The sequence below is a fragment of the Ambystoma mexicanum genome, chromosome 13, assembly GCF_040938575.1.
Source record: "Ambystoma mexicanum isolate Mex_15411 chromosome 13, UKY_AmexF1_1, whole genome shotgun sequence".
In the NCBI taxonomy this organism is placed as follows: Eukaryota; Metazoa; Chordata; class Amphibia; order Caudata; family Ambystomatidae; genus Ambystoma; species Ambystoma mexicanum.
The window spans coordinates 365,329,451-365,346,575 of record NC_090938.1 but is presented as its reverse complement, the minus strand read 5'-3'; the positions used below and the strand labels follow the sequence as shown (position 1 = coordinate 365,346,575).

The 17,125-nt window shown below is 47.2% G+C and overlaps 1 protein-coding gene across 6 annotated transcripts in view; it reads left to right on the top strand.

The window, feature by feature from the left end:
• Nucleotides 1–17,125, top strand: part of ABHD4 (abhydrolase domain containing 4, N-acyl phospholipase B) — a 313,526-nt gene that overhangs the window by 27,286 nt on the left and 269,115 nt on the right. The window contains exon 1 of one of the 6 annotated variants that reach the window (XM_069633881.1): nucleotides 6,740–6,877. The exons of the other annotated variants lie outside the window; for them this stretch is intronic. The gene's annotated coding sequence lies outside the window, so the exon portion shown is untranslated. Of the gene's footprint in view, nucleotides 1–6,739; nucleotides 6,878–17,125 lie in introns of those variants that run through there. 6 annotated transcript variants of the gene reach the window in all.

Here is a 17,125-nt window from a genome sequence, read left to right as displayed (position 1 = left end):
CATCCTGCGGGTGTTTTTCAATCATTATAGAGGTATAAATCAAAAAGGCTTTTAACCAATTGTGAATGGATGCCTCAGTTTTGGGTGTCTCCTTCTCCCTCTTCTCCTTCTCCTTTTCGGATAATTCCTTTAACCCGTTACCCAGAGGCTCCATCCCTACCAATTCCAGGATCTCCACAAATTCTTTCCTCCATACCCGTTCCTTTACTGACATTTGTTTGTGCCATGACAGGGAGTTCACTGATACCCTGACTGGTGCAAAACCAGGCATAGTTCTCCCATACTGTGTCATAATACCCCCTGTTCCACCTTGACCAATGACGCTAGCCTGAGGTACCCCCATGCTAGCTACTCCTTGGCCCCACCACGCTGCTGGCTGTGTCGCACCGCCTGCTGCCATCTCCCACTGATTCCCTGTGCCGGACCCTACCACTGGGATCCCAGCACTAGTAGGTAATGGAGGTTGATCTAGGGGGACCTGAATTGTGGAGAGATTTGCCATGACCCCACTACCCATTGCTTGTTGACTCCCCCCATTTAACATAGGCGTATTCGGCCAACTTACAGGCCATTGTACCCCTGCACCTGGCAACACACCTGCTGGGAAGCCGCCCCCCATTTGCCCACTCCTCATGGCCCCCATCGCCAGGACAGGCACCACTTCCTTCTGTTGTATTACATTTGCCCCATTGCCTACTTGATTGTTGAGTGGGAATGTTAATGCATTCAATGTGCCATTGCCCCCCTTACCCCAGGCTTGCATACATTGTAACACCATACCTGTCACTACTTCCATGCAAGGTGATCCATTCTCCATCACTGCCGCCGGACTGGCTTCAGGCGTGCTGGGTGCTACATGGGTCATGGGGGCAGGCATATTTGCAGGTGCCGGTATGGCTTCAACCTCTTGTGTCTGCGCTTTGCTTCTGGATGGCGCCGCCTTCCCCTTTCTGTTGCCCGCTGCTTGCTCTCTGCTTGCCTTAGCCCTCTGAGTCATCACCCTCTTCCTCTTCCTTGTAGGTTCCTCCTCATCTCCCAGCATTCTTTCCTCCTCCTGCTCCTGCTTCATCCTCTGCGAACAACAATGGGGATTCAGGACTGTTGCTGGTGCTGGGATGATTCCTTCCAGGCTGGTTCACCAGGGATTGCATCCAGTCGCTGCCATGTTTCGCCACGACCACTTTGGCCCTAGCCAGGAACGCCTCCATGTCCATGCTTCCCTTGGCTTCCCCTCTGCAGCAAGCTTCATGTCCTGCGCAGATTTTTAGTCCTTCACGCTGTGTTAAATACTTGGCCGCACCACGCGAATCTTTGTGACCTGCACAATGCTGCTAGCGTGCTCTGCTGCACCTCTAGTAAGACTCCCAAACGTTTATAGCGCTGCTCTGTGAAGCGCTGACTTGACGCTGCCCCAACGAAGTCTTTTGTAGCTTTCCGTGCTGCTCGTGCCCTGTGAACTGTGTGCACAGCTGTTTTAGCCGACCGTCTCGCAGCGTTGCTGCTCCCCAGCTGATGTCCCCACGATGCTCCCTTTACCGTCGTTAGGACCACTCCTTAGGGGTTTGTTCGGAGCTCGAGTAGGTCAGCTTGCAACAACGGCACGGCACCCGCTCCTAACTATGCCCACGCTGAAATGCAGCGCCGCCCTCATGCAGCCGCTCCCCCCGTCGGATGCTTCCGGATGGGCGCGGCGAAGCTCTCGCATCTCCGGCTCCTGCTGCCACTTCCGTACTTGGCTGCAGGCTCCTCCCGCTCCTCCAGCTGGGCGAGCGGCCCACTGTCACCTTCTCAGCACCGCCCGGCGCCGCGAAGGGTTGCTTGTCGCTGACGCCGCTCGTGTAGCTGCACCAAGTCCCGGTCCCGCTGCCACTTCCCCGACAAAGTCCTCTGGCGAAGTCCTCAGGCACCCCGAAACGAATTCCACAACGACGTCCTCCGGCGAAGTCCTCAGCAAAACGAAACCTTCCGTAGCCCACGAGCGGGGGTCCACAGCTGCAGCTGGATGCTGCCTTCTGTGTGAGCCCCCGCTCTCTAGAAAGGGGGAAACCCCTCCCCCTTTTCTTTTGCCCTTTCGCGGGCTTTCCCCAGAAGCTGCCGCGCTTCTGGTTCGCAGGCTTTTCCCGCATTTGGCGCTCTCCTTTTCGCGGGCCTCTGCCCGTTTGCCGCCTTGTCCCTGCACCTCCCCCTCCTTCGCCAAAGGGAAGGGGGAGGGCGAGGGAACCACCAAGAGGACACTGCCTGGGTTATCGGGGGTGCCTCCTCCATTTTGCCGGGCTCTTGTCGTCGGCCCTTACATACTGCTCATAAACGCTAGTTTTACGGGATAACGCTACCTACACCACAACAACATGCACAACAATGACAATTTCTGTATAACATCTCCTGATGATTTCTCCGGAAAGTGCGTATTGTGCTTTTCAGAGACACAGCATGCCATAAACAACGCATGGCCACTCGCCAATGCTGAAAGCGAACATCGGAAAATGCGTGGCCAGATCTTCCACCTGATGAGAGGAATGCAGGGTGAACAGTTGAAATGCAGCCGTAATCTTTCCGTGGTGTCATCATGGCTACCAGGTCCTCTGCTGGACCTCAAGTAGTGCAAAGAACAGCTTGAGTTATCTTTTTGGGGTGGAAGTTGGGAAATTCCAGGCCTAAAGATTTTGAAGTCCTTCCAGATTTTTAAAAGTGAAAATGGTCCATGTTTTAAATCTTGGGATGTTAATTGTTAGGGGGAAAGAAAGACACAAATAATTTGTCTTTTCTTTTCCAATTGTGAGAAGAAAACAAAAGGCAAAATAATTGGACATTCCATAGTCCCAATCTGGCCGAAGGGAGTGGATGGATGTCCTCTGGCAGACGTTAAAGGTAAACATGAGTAACACCATCAGCATGTTTACTTCCTGGCTCCTGTATTTTGGAGTTTACTTGTGATTTTCCTGGATTTAAAACATCCCAAAAAGGCCTAACTGAAGCACTTGTGTTTATATTTCAGTGGCCATATGCAAAGTAGTAAACATTCCCAAAAATAATTGATGTAAACCCTTTTCCATCAATTATTTTTGAGAATGGGGGCCTACAAGCGGCCATAGAGGCTTATTTATGTATGTATGTATTTATTTATTTTATTGTGCATTTGTAAGGTGCTTAGACAGAATTGTGTTTCAAAGCGCCCACAGGGCAACAGGGAGGTGGGTTCCATGTGTTAAAATCACTGAAAAAAATGGCCGTTTACACACAAAATCGCGGCAAAAAGGCTGTGGTTTTGTCACTGCAATCCATGTAAAGGATGCGGGGGACACCCCCGCAACCCTCAGACCCATTATACCATTTAAGAGAGGCAGGGGACACTCCCGAAACCCCCTGCTTCCCTTGAATGATATAATGGGGTACACCTTTACTGGGTCAAAATACAGCATTTTTTATGCGTTTCTTTTTTTTTTTTTTTTTTTTTTTTTTTGTAAAAGCAATATTTTTGCCGCAATTTTATTACTGCATACCGGGAGGGGAACATGGGATTGAAAAAAAACAATTAAACACTGAAGGATAAAGACTGACCTACTAGGCCTTGTGAGCCTGCAGAGAGAGGGGAGGGGAATAGGGACTGGGGGTAAGTGCTTGTAGTGCCTGTGCTCATGAGTGAGCAGCAGATGTAAGTGCCCAGTGAAAGAAGTGCTAGGGAGAAGTCAGCTGCCAATAGATGGGTAATTACAGGCCTACATTGGCAAAGGCCAGTGGGTGCCAAGGCAAGAGCTGGCAGCGGGCGGAGGCTGGAGGTGATTGAGTGTGGGAGGAGAAAGTGCCCCGAATAACCTGGGACGGATGCTCACTGAGGAAGGAGGTCAGCCATTTCAGTGCCAATGACAAGCAGAAAGACTGATGTAGGAGATGCTCATCAAGCTGTCATAAACATAAACCTTGACATCCGTGGTGCCCAGACGAAATAAACATAACACCGTTTTTTCTCCAAGATATTTAAAGCAGGGAATTGGGGGTGGGAGGTGCAAGTAGAGGGAAGCCTGTCGATCCGTTCTAACACAGGGTATCAGTTGGCAGACCAAGCGAGCATATGAGGATGAGAGTATGGATCTCTGGTAGCAGTTCCCCCTTCGCTACAGGTGGGGCGATGGGGTAGAGAGGAAGGGCACCCACTGGGAACACCTGCTCTCTCTTCCACGGACCTGGTTGAAGAAGGTCTTTTATAGGGCTTTTTCCATCACCTGCACTCACAATGTAACCTATGTCTGAATCTGCAAGCTTTGGCGAGGCCAATTGCTGTGACTTCAGGAACCAGTGTGATTTGGGCCGTATATGGGTGTAGTAGTGAAGAGGAAAGCAAGAAGCAGTTAGAAAGCCATTTCTCGCTATGGTCTCAAAAAGGGGTCAGGGAGGACTGGCGGTGTCTGACATATCCCGGCTCGATCGGTGGGGGGAGAGCAAGGGGATGTTGAAGCTGCCTGGTCCCCGCCGCTTTATGCAAATAGAAGAGTCTGGAAAAGGGTTCTCACAAGGGAACATCAAGGAAAGGGACATTGAGTTCCCTATTTCACGTGTCTTGGTGTTTTGACCAAGCATTCCCAGGCCCCACTATTCTTGTTACAAAACGTAGCCATTCAGTGGCAATAAGGTTCCCAATGGAAACCAAAACTAATAAAAGGCTGTGTACAAAATGATCACAAGCAGTCAGTGTCAGGACCTTGGAGTTTTGATGCATCTTCTACTGATCATATAATCAGGATATCCTGCTATCTACATCTATGCATTCTCAGGGTCATCTTCTCCTACCTGACCTTCCCACACAGAATTGCTTCGATTATGGCTATCGTCTTCTCACGCCTAGACTATGGTAACTCTCTATACCTGGGCACCCCTGCATCGCACCGTAAAAAAACTCCAACGGGTTCAAAACATTGCAGCAAGCCTCCTTCTTGCCCTTGACCCCAGAGAATATATCATACACGGCATCCGTTTACTTCACTGATTGCCGATCAGGTGACAATCCACCTTCAAGGCTATGCACAACACAGGACCATAATCTCTACAACACGAGCTCACACTCTAACCTGAGATTGGGCACAGCTCTGCTCTTTGCCATCACAGTTGCTAAAGCAACCAGAAAAGGTGGATCTTCTTTCTCCGTCTGAGCCCCCACCATCTGGAACTTGATTCCATTTAGCATCCGCTGCACAGAGGATCTTCTCACTTTCCGGAAGGCACTCAAGACCTGGCTCTACCCCTTTGCATCTTGACTAACCAAATCCACCTCCGGGGAGAACTAACAGCCACTTGGGGAGACAACAAGACAGTACTCAGTTGGCACCTTTCGATCTATGATACGTCCTGCATACCCTAGTCACAACTAGATAGCCTTGAATCTTGGGTACATATAGCAGGCTACTTCCTACCGGGTCCTGGCTGCCCACCCGCATACATCTGAAATAACTCGCTTGCTGACTTCATAACCCACACCACCTCTGCTATTAGAATGCAGTTGAGTCCCACGAAAAATGTGGTCCTGCTGGACACACAATCGGCCTGCTTGATTCGCCTACTCTCCTGACAGTCTATCCATCCACCAGCCAGATCTCCATGGTCGCTAGAGCCGCCCCTACCTACCTTCATACTGGCTCAAATGCACACATGCATTCTAAAATCCTCCCTTCAATTCTCATACGTTGGACTTCTGTCCTCCAAGGGCGTTCACACACAGCCAGCGTGTTGAGGCCATACCAATGGCATAAGGCGCTATACAAATGACATATAACGTATCACACATGCACATTCTGCGCTCTCCTTTTTTGATGTGATGCAGACTGTAATGTTTCAAGCAGCATCAGAGTGCCAATGAAAAAAGGCCCTTTCTGCACATGAAAAAACAGGCCCTAAAAGATGTTTTATATTTCATGACCAGGACACATATTTTATGCCAAACATTGCGTCTGTCCTAGATGCTAATTCAAAGTTTGCCTACCAGTGTTGTGGCGAATTACGGTTGAAGTATCCGTCTAACAGTGCCATGGGCACAGGCAATAGGAGTGCCTGTTGAGGGTAACGTTTTCGTGATATAGGAGCTGGCAAACAGATTTTACTTACCACTGTCATTGAAGGAGTGGGAAGATGGGAGTTTGGAGGGTGCGTTCGGATAAGAGTTTTGTAGGAGATGGTAGAAATTGGACCATGGAATGTGTACTTCTCACTGAATAGTAAAAGCAGCAGGTGGGAAACTGAAGCGCGTGTCAGGAGAGTACGCATGGTGTGGTGGGCCTTTAACTGTTGGAGTTCGGGATTGTGAAGCGTGTCTCTACTAGTTTTGGGGGACCTGGGCAGAAGTGGGGCGGTTGGAAAGTGAAGTGTGCTTAGGATGATCTGGGGGGGGGGGGAGTGTGTAAATCAGTGAAGTGTCGTCGGTGGGCTGGGGTAGGGTATTTGTTTGTGTCGTTATTCGTGTTATAGGGGTGGGGAGACGGAGCCCTGACGCGTCTTTTTAATCGGGGAGCCTGCGAATTGCATTTGTGATATTATTTTTAGGCACCGGTGCTGCTGCCTACGTCGCAAGAAGACCCGTTCGTGACCGTGACTCACTCGTCTTAGCTGGCCCAGGCTGCACGCCCCCGCGCGTGCACAGCAGCCAGCCCCAGAGTGCGCGCGCGCAAGCTGCTCCCGCTCTGCTTTCACCCGGACCTTGTCACCGTGATTCAGCAGTTTCTGGCGACACAAGCGCGACTATTCACATGTTCGCCTGCGCCGATAAGGCCCGCTCCTTGGCTCAGATATGTGGTGAACTCGTAGGTGGCTGCCTGGCACTCTGTGGAATCATTGTTCTGTAACCCGATTTTCTGTGTTGTGCTTTCGGCCCGAGTTTATCCTTCACCACCGGGTATTTTAGTTTATTCATTTAATACTTTGCGCCGCACTTATGACTGGTTGTGCTATTCGGGGTAGATTTAAAAGTTTGCGGCTGCGTCTCGTTTCATAGGCCAACCATTGTAGTCATCAAAACACCCACACAAAAATGCCTTACAAGATTGCTGTAAGTAGCTTGTGAGAAACTAGTTGGATTTGGGGAACAATACTAAGAAACGTATGACACCAAAAAACGGTATTTTATTATTTGTGATTTTTGCATTTGCACAAAGCCCATGGGCATCTAGGCTAGTTGTTTGTACTTTTATATGTATGTATTTATGTAGGTAGGCAGGGAAGCGGTTCACAATTCTTTGATGTGATATATCTAATGTCATGGTGTCCATATTTTTTTAACCTTTTTTTTATTTAAATGTTCACAAAGTTATGTAGTGTTTTGTTCTTGTGCAAAATCTATTGATGCAATCCTATATATATTTTGCACGGTTCTTAGCCATACAATGTATTGTACAAACCTATTTTGGTTAAAAAGTATTTATTTTTTCTACAAATGTTTATTCCTCAAGTTACAGAAGTGGCTAGAAGTTTTCTACATGCTATGTTGCTTCTCGTATTTGTAGCTCTTGCAGACAAATGACTCCTATAAAGAAGTTGCTCTCCTATTTCATCTCCTGTTTTGTGTCACTCGCCAGTTGACCGTCATGCTGCTGATGGGTTTGGCCTGCTGTTCCTCATTCTTGTTATAAATGCACGTCTGTATCAAGTTGTTAAAGAATAATGTGATTTTGGTGTCGCAGGGGCTGGGCCAGAAGACACAGGACTTGCCCCGCCCCTTCTTTATGTTACACTTCGGAAAGTAGTGGAGGGAGAGGGATATGGACCTTCAGCGCCCTAGAGTGCTGGTACAGTGGAAGAGGTAAGGGATCAGATGTCCCTGTTGCAAGACCCAGGAATCCTCTCTTGCTCACCTGGTTGTTTGACACACTGGAATAAACAGTTTCAGGATTTTCTTTCGTAGGAGCACATCGCGGGGCCCAGTGAACTGTAGGTTACAGTTGTGATATTCAGAAATGATCCTAGGCGTTACACCCTCTTGGCATGGCTCGCAAGAGTGTGTACATGCGACTATTGTGGGGGATGGGCCTCTAGACGGCCACCAAGATTTTCTGGAGTGAATATATTTATTTCAATTTATTTGTTTAGTTTAATCAAAAAAGGTTACTAATTTATATTACATCATCTAAAATCATAAAAATGACATTACACATTTACATTTCATATGTTTCATTAACACTACACGTTATCATTTCGTGTGTTCACTATTATTTCCTCACATCTCTTAATCTAATCGTATCATTACCCATCTGTCATCATGTTACATAGTTGTTTCTGTGCAGCAACACATCACCGTTGTCTAATACAAGTTTGCATCTGTGCATTATACAAACAAATAACGTAATATTATTCACCACTTAAAACAATACTATGCTAAAACCTCGAATCTGATTAAAACCATGAGTTGCCTGTATTAGTTTCTCTTTACAATTTTCTGTGTCAGCTAAGGATTTTGTATTAGTTTAGCTACTCAATTTAGTACTAAGTCACTCATAACATTTTTATTAAGCTTTTTTTTAATACAGGTCCACAGTTGGTACAAGGCAATTTGCATCCCCGGACTCTCCGAATTCAAACAATATATCCAGAATGAATCGCTTTTACTCATCTCATACTCATATACAAGGTAGCCCAGACTTGTCATATATTCAGGTGCTAGAGCTGGACACTCCGTGAATATATGTCTCGGAATCTGGCATATTCTGCAAAACCTTTCATTCTTTAAAAGCTTTAACCGTGCACCAAACAGTGCAAGTAAAGGTAGCTGGTTGGTGCGCATCCTCAAACGAAAAGATCTCGCTGCTTGGTTTGGACACTTCCTTAGGTAGAGCTGGGTCTGCATATACTTGTGTGACACCCCATTTACATATTTGTAAGAAGGGAGTGTATCAAGATGTGCATGATTACCAGCCCAATCCCAGGTTTTGACTTTACTTATAAATATACGCTTCAAGATCTCGTATGGTGTCTTTCTTGAAAAGTCAGGTGACCATCCCATTGTTTTTATATAGCATCTCTGTCAGTTGCTCAAATCCATCATTATAGCTTGTTCTAATTTCCAACAAGCGCAATAATTGGCATTGTGGGGCAGTATGTATTTTTATATGTAACAGCCCTCGCCTCTTCAGCAGTTTACCTTTCAGGCACATTAACCCCAGCTCAAGGCGTATATACTGGACAGGCCCAGACTGGCCAAGCTTCAATATTCTTCTCCAGAAACAGCCTTCCAATACATCTAACCATGCCAAGTGTCTCATTGAGAGTGCTTCCAAGCCATACAGTATAGTTGTGCAGAAGCATTGCTTCTACAATATAATGATTCCTTCAAATGTGAAACCCGCAGTTTCTGTGCCAAATTTTACGATCAATTGTGTCAGTCTTAATACTTTAATTTTCTTGGCTTCTATGATATATTTGTAGGTAACACTACTACTTATATCAATGCCAAGATAAGGGTAAGTTTCAACCTATTCAATTTTACCAAATTCTTTGTTAAATCCAGGGTATTTCACCTTTTTGATGAAATAGCCATTATTTTGGTTTTTGAAAGATTTATTTTAAGCTTGTTCTCTAGAGAATATTTATAAAGTTCAGAGAACATATTCTTTGTGCCTAAATATGTGTAATTCAGCAAAATCAGGTCATCTGCATAAAAAAGACATGGCACGGGTGACCCTCCCCGCTGGGGACAACATCCGATACTTGGTAGTAACCGTTCAGGCAGGTCAGCCATGTACAAATTGTACAGCAACGCTGCCATAGTACAACCCTGTTGGACTCCTTTGTATATTGGATTAGATATAGTCGTATTCTCTTCATCAGTGAGGTGTACCCACGTTTGAGAACCATCATGCAGGCACTCAAAATATTGATCAACCATGTAGTACATCCCCAATTCATAAGCTTATCCCAGAGCCGCTGGCGGTCCACTCCATTAAACGCGGCTGAAAGTCTATAAAGATTAAATGCAAAGTTGGACCAGCCGCCTCTCGCATTTCTTCAATAATTGAATCAAGTATTCTCAAATTCTGAATGGTTGCAGCCCCAGCTGGAAATCTGGAGGAATTTCCTAAAGAATTTCAATGGGACCTCACTTTGGCGAACACCTTTTGAATACATGGACAAAAAGAGTCCTTTTCACCGATGCAGCCGGGAGCAAGGGGTTTGGAGCCATACTAGACACAGATGTCATGATGCCTCCCCCCGGGGACCCAGACCAAGTCCAGCAACCCCGGAAGCAGGCATCAAGTTACCCCAAGCAAGACCAACAACCCCCACTAGGGGCTATTTGGGTGCAGTCCTGGCGCCTATGGCGCCAGGCTCATATGGAGAGTCAGTCCTGGAGCCATAGGCGCCAGGCTCAAGGATTGAAACTTACCTGATGCAAACCATGCTGCAAGAGCTCCAAGCCAAACGAGGCTTCGAAGGGACTATTTTACCTAGGGACTATTTTTTTACTCGAGTGGGGCTGGGGAGGAATACATACCTGGGACTACTTTTGAGGCTATTTAAACCACGCCCGAAGAGCAGCACACGCTTTGCGTTATTCTGCATCCAGCAGCGTAACGCTCACCGTGCCCGCAATTCTGCATCCAGTCTTCTGCCACGCCCGCCTCGAGTTTGGAGCTCCTAGAAAAAGGAAGAAAGAAGGAGAAAAGGTTAGAACAAGAGCAAAACCTTTGATCCTTACCTGAATTCCCGATCCATCGCGCCTTCGAGCTGGAAGACAGAAGTTATTTTATGCGCATCGCCTCGCCTGCTGCAACGCCGCGCTGAACTCACCGGCCTTCGCAGCATCTTCACATTTCACCGCATCCTCCTGCATGTTACCGCCGCACTCCGGCACCTAAGGAGAAGACAAGAACAGCAAGGTGAGCCAAGGGAATACACAGAGGAATACCCCCCATAGACTTACCTGATTTTACCACTGGGTGTATTATTCTTCTTCACAGGTCGGCGCAGCTTCCACTGCATCCTAGCCGAACCCCGGACCCTAGGGGGAAACAAAAGGACAGCAAGGTGAAACAAGGGACTAACAAGGGGAACCCTCCTCACCACAGAAGTCTTACCTGATTTTACCGCCGGAGGCATTATCCCCGAGACTTCATACTTTCTCTCAGCGCCTGAATAAGGGAGAAAGCAACAGGATACATATGGACATCATTTTTTTATCGAACTGTGTTGGATAATACAAATCCTTACCAGAACATTACCGGTTGCCACGAGGAACTCTTCAATAGGGTCAAGCTGCAACCTGCAAGGAATCGGACAAGAGTGAAAGTCAGGCATTTGAACTCTTACGAACTACATACTTACGGCGTCTTGCAGGGAATATTGGAGTCAATATTGTCCTGGAACTCACCAATTCCTTCGAGCCAGTGAAGCAACTGGTTATCTACGCACCCCTGCGCTCCATGCAGGATGGAGAGCTCATCTTTTCAAATCATCATGTGAGACTATAAGAGGGAACATCCAAGGTGATCAGTGGGGAGAACAGCGGGGTCGGGGGATTTACACTCAACTCCACAGGTGGTTAATTCCCTTTCTCCACTTGCAGAAGAATATTCCTACGGGCCAAGCAAACTAAGCTAGGTGGGCCAGTCCAGTCCGTCATCTCGGCCCTACGCGTCACATTGGGGGAGACCGCAGCAGTCCAGTCCAGATCGACGCCTCTGTGGGAGCCAGGTGAGCGTAACAGAACGCGAAGCCTACCCACAAATTCCCACCCGGGCATTATGCATACCTCAGAGACTGACCAATTGGCCCAATTACTAGGGGAACTGAGGGCTGAACTGCATTCTGCCCGTTAAGAAACCAATGCTCTTAGGAGAGAACTGATTTTGTCAAAGGAGCGAACTGATGATTTTGCTAGGCAACTATTGCAAAGCCAGGCTGGACAAGCACCCCTACCTGGTTCCGGGGGAAATCCAGCTCCTGTGTTATCGAGTAACCCTGTGCAAATAAACCTACCAGGACATATTCCATTAGCCCCACCCAAATGCTTTGCTGGAGATCCCAAAAGGTTCGCCGTGTTTATGAACCAATGCCGCTTGCACTTTTTATGCAGACCTGGAGCCTTCCCAAATGATCAAGCAAAGGTAGCCTTTGTATTGTCATATCTCAGCGGCAGTGCAGCTGATTGGTCAATTCCACTAGTTACTCAGGATGACCCAATTCTTCAGGATTTTCAGGGCTTTCAAACTAGCATGGAAAGACTATTTGCCCGGCACTCCCAAGGACAGGCCCTGGATAACAAACTTTTGTCCCTGCGACAGGGTAACCAGGGCCTTCTATCCTACATCGCAACCTTTAATAGGTTAATAGTGGAAACTGGATAGCCTGAGGTAAAACGAATCACGCTATTTCATCGAGGGCTTCGAGGAGAACTCAAGGATGTCTTGGCTCAAGTCGTGAACCTACCTCAAGACTGCGCAGAATATATAGACTTAGTGTTCCAGTTAGATTACAGACTTCAGAACAGAAAGGCTGATCGAGCCGAGTTTGAGAATCTGGTGTTGGTCAAAACCCACGCTAACCCCAAAGGAGCAGATGCTTCAGAACTCAAGCAAATCGGAGGGATTAAAGGACCCTTAACCCAGAAGGAAAGAGAAAGGAGACGGCAAATGCAATTGTGTCTATATTGTGGAACTTCTGGACATTTTCTACGGGATTGCCCTGTAAAACCACTTAAGAAGGTGGTAGGAGCTGCTGATAAAAGCCATATGGAGTCAGACTCGGGAAACGACCACGCCCGACAAGAGTAGAGGTCTGCTTGCCGAGCTTGAAGAAGGATACTCAGACCTCACATTTCATCATACCAATTGTCCTCGTAGATCCAGGGCAGCCATCGCGTATGCACGCAGTAAAGGCATACATTGATAGCGGGGCCATAGGAAACTATGTGGACTATGAATTGGCTTCCAGGATGAATCTACCTCTCTGCGAAAAACCACCTCAGATGTCATCACCACAGTCGATGGAACTGAAATTGCCTCTGGGCCTGTAACTCATTCCACCGCAGAGATGACACTATTGGGTCAGGATGGGCATCGAGAGACTATTGTGTTTGATCTAATCAAAGCCCCACAGTTCCAAATAATACTGGGGATACCTTGATTGGAAACACATAATCCTTGTATTGATTGGCGAGAGAAGAGAATAACCTTCCCGGATTGTGCACAAACCTGTTACCCAAAGAAAAATCAGAACGCAGGCCTGGCCACAGTAACCACAGCAGTTATGCAACTACCTCCAGAATGCCAAGAATTCCAGGATGTCTTCCAAAAGGAGCAGGCAAACACCTCACCTCCTCACAGATCGTACGATTGTCAAATTGATCTCATACCCGGTGCACAACCCCCTCGTAGCAGGATCTATGCCCTTACAGAACCTGAGAACCTTCACCTACGACAATACTTAGATCAGTACCTTGCCAATGGCTTTATTCGCCCATCCAAGTCCCTTGCATCTTCAGCTTTGTTCTTCATACCCAAAAAGGAAGGTGACCTCAGAACGTGCATAGACTACTGCGCATTGAACCAGATAACTGTTAAGAGACGATACCCGTTGCCTCTGATCCCTGAACTACTAGACCAAGTGAAGGCTGCTGGTATATACACTAAATTAGATCTGCGGGGGGCATACCATCTAGTACGTGTAAAAGAGGGCGACGAATGGAAGACTGCTTTCCACATTAAGTATGGGTTAATCGAATACCAGGTGATGCCTTTCGGGTTGTGCAATGCACCAGCAGCCTTCCAATACTTCATGAACGATGTCCTTCGTGAACTCATTGACGTTTGTGTTATCGTGTATATCGATGATATTCTAGTATACTCCTCTTCAGTATCTGACCATGTGAAGCACGTCCGAGCAGTCCTTGAGAAATTGCGCCAGCACAAACTATATGCAAAACTAGAAAAATGCGTTTTTCATGCCACAGAAGTTGAATTCCTTGGGTTTATCCTGACCCCAAAGGGAGTCCGAATGGACTCACGGAAGGTGGACGCAATCCTTAAGTGGCCATCACCAAGTTCAGTTAAAGGAGTACAAAGCATGCTCAGCTTTGCCAATTTCTACCGCAAATTCATCCCAGATTTTTCACATGTCGTACATCCCATCACAGCACTCTTGCGAAAAAATAAATGCTTTATGTGGACTGAAGAAGCTGAAAATGCCTTCCAAGAGCTGAAAGCGAAATTCACGTCTGCACCTGTGCTAAAGCACCCGCGCCCTGAACTTCCATACATAGTAGTGGAAACTGATGCATCCAGTCTAGCCATGGGAGCTGTCCTGTCTCAAAAGGACCCTGAATCTGGCCAGCTTCATCCAGTAGCATTTTGGTCCAGAAAGTTCTCGGCACCCGAGTTAAACTATGTGGTTCACCGACAAGGAGTTATTAGCCATTAAATCCGCCTTCAAGGCTTGGGGGCACTATCTTCTCGGTGCCAGGCATACCATTACTGTGATCACCGGAACTTACAGTTTTTAAAAACAGCCAAGGTCCAATCGTCACGTCAACTCCGATGGGCATTGTTCTTTGCCAAGATCGATTTCGTGATAACCTATCGACCATGTTGTAAGAATGGTAAAGCAGACCCCTTATCCCGCATAGGGATGAGAGAGGCAGAAGTGAACCCAGAACCAGTACCTATAATTTCCGAACAAAGGATTCTTGGCATGACTACTCTACAGACACTAGAGGACATTCAGGTAAAGATCCAGCAACTCTTTGATCCTACAGCCTTGCAGGACTGGGTAAAGGAAGGCCCGGACTACTCTGTCACCAATGATCTGCCTTATTACCAAGGGCGGCTATTTCTGCCACACAAGGAACTACAAGAGCTAGTCATTTCCCGTTATCATGATACCCTAATGGAGGGGCACCCAGATATTGCAAAAACTGAAGCTAAAATTAAAAGATAATTCTGGTGGCCCACCTGGCGAAAGGATATTAAATCATTTGTGATGTCTTGTGGCATTTGCGCCCAAAACAAAAGTCAAAAGAAAAAACCAGATGGACTCTTACAACCTTTAGACATTCCGCCTACACCATGGCACACCTTATCATTAGACGTTATTACCGATCTACCTACTTGTAATGGGTTTAACACCATTCTAGTTATTGTGGATCTTTTTTCCAAGATGGCCCACTTTATTCCTTTAAAAGGACTACCTTCAGCCTCAATCCTGGCCAAAAAATTCCTCAAACATTGTTCGCATACATGGATTTCCGTCTGTGTTGGTCTCTGACCGGGGCAGTCTATTTATTTCACATTTTTTGAAAAAATGCTGTCAATTGGCGCAAATCGATGTGAGTTTATCGACCAGTCACCACCCCCAGACCGATGGTCAAACGGAGAGGACCAACCAGACTCTCGAACAATACCTGCGTTGTATGTTACATCAGACGGAGAGTAATTGGAAAGACATTCTTTGGATCACCGAATATGCATACAATAATTCAGTACAGTCTGGAACTGGACAAAGCCCCTTTTATACCTTATATGGGCACCATCCTCGAACCTCAGACCTTGACTCACCCCAAGACTTAGAAATGCCCGCAGTGGACCATCTGCACGCTACGATTACACAAGCTTTTAAGGAAGCAACTACACATTTAAAACAGGCGAAAGAAAAATACAAGAAAGATGCTGATCGGCATAGAAGCAATTCTCCACAATACCAAATAGGGGACCAAGTATGGTTAGCCACAAAACATATACCTCTAAAGGGAACACGGACCTTTAACCCCAGATATTTGGGACCTTACTCTATTAAGGCCATTATCAACCCGTTGGCTGTCAAGTTCGACTTACCTGCTAATATGCGAATTCATCCCGTCTTTCATGTGTCACTTTTGAAGCCAGTACAAACAGGTACAAGACTAACCAAGCCACCAGACCCCATCCTTGTAGACGGAGAGCACGAATTTGAAGTTAAGAACATCCTGGACTCCAAGCTGATAAAGTCAAAACTTTTTTATTTAATCAACTGGAAAGGTTATGGACCACAGGAAAGGTCATGGGAACCTAGTGACCATGTTCATGCATCCCGATTGGTGAAAAAAATTCCACCGAAATTTCCCAGACAAACCGAACCCACAGGGAAGAATGACTTTAGGAGGGGCCTTGGGGGGAGTGCTGTCATGATGCCTACCCCCGGGGACCCAGACCAGGTCCAGCAACCCCGGAAGCAGGCATCAAGTTACCCCAAGCAAACCCAACAACCCCTGCTAGGGGCTATTTGGGTGCAGTCCTGGCGCCTATGGCGCCAGGCTCATATGGAGAGTCAGTCCTGGCGCCATAGGCGCCAGGCTCGTAGATTAAAACTTACATGATGCAGACCATGCTGCAAACCTACCTGATGCAGACCATGCTGCAAGAGCTCCAAGCCAAACGAGGCTTGGAAGGGACTATTTTACCTAGGGACTATTTTTTTACTCGGGTGGGGCTTGGGAGGAATACTTACCTGGGACTACTTTGAAGGCTATTTAAACCACGCCCGAAGAGCAGCACACGCTTCGTGTTATTCTGCATCCAGCAGCTTAACGCTCACCGTGCCTGCAAGTCTGCATCCAGTCTTCTGCCACGCCCGCCTCGAGTTTGGCGCTCCTAGAAAAAGGGAGAAAGAAGGAGAAAAGGTTAGAACAAGAGCAATACCTTTGATCCTTACCTGAATTCCCAATCCATCGCGCCTTCGAGCTGGAAGAAAGAAGTTATTTTATGCGTGTCGCCTCGCCTGCTGCTGCGCCACGCTAAACTCACCGGCCTTCGCAGCATCTTCACATTACACCGCATCCTCCTGCATGTTACCGCCGCACTCCGGCACCTAAGGAGAAGAAGGGAACAGCAAGGTGAGCCAAGGGAATACACAGAGGAATACCCCCCATAGACTTACCTGATTTTACCACCGGGGGTACTATTCTTCTTCACGGGTTGGCACAGCTTCCACTGCATCCTAGCCGAAGCCCGGCCCCTAAGGGGAAACAAAAGGGCAGCAAGGTGAAACAAGGGACTAACAAGGGGAACCCTCCTCACCACAAAAGACTTACCTAATTTTACCGCCGGAGGCATTATTCCCCGAGACTTCATACTTTCTCTCAGCGCCTGAATAAGGGAGAAAGCTACAGGTTACATGTGAACCT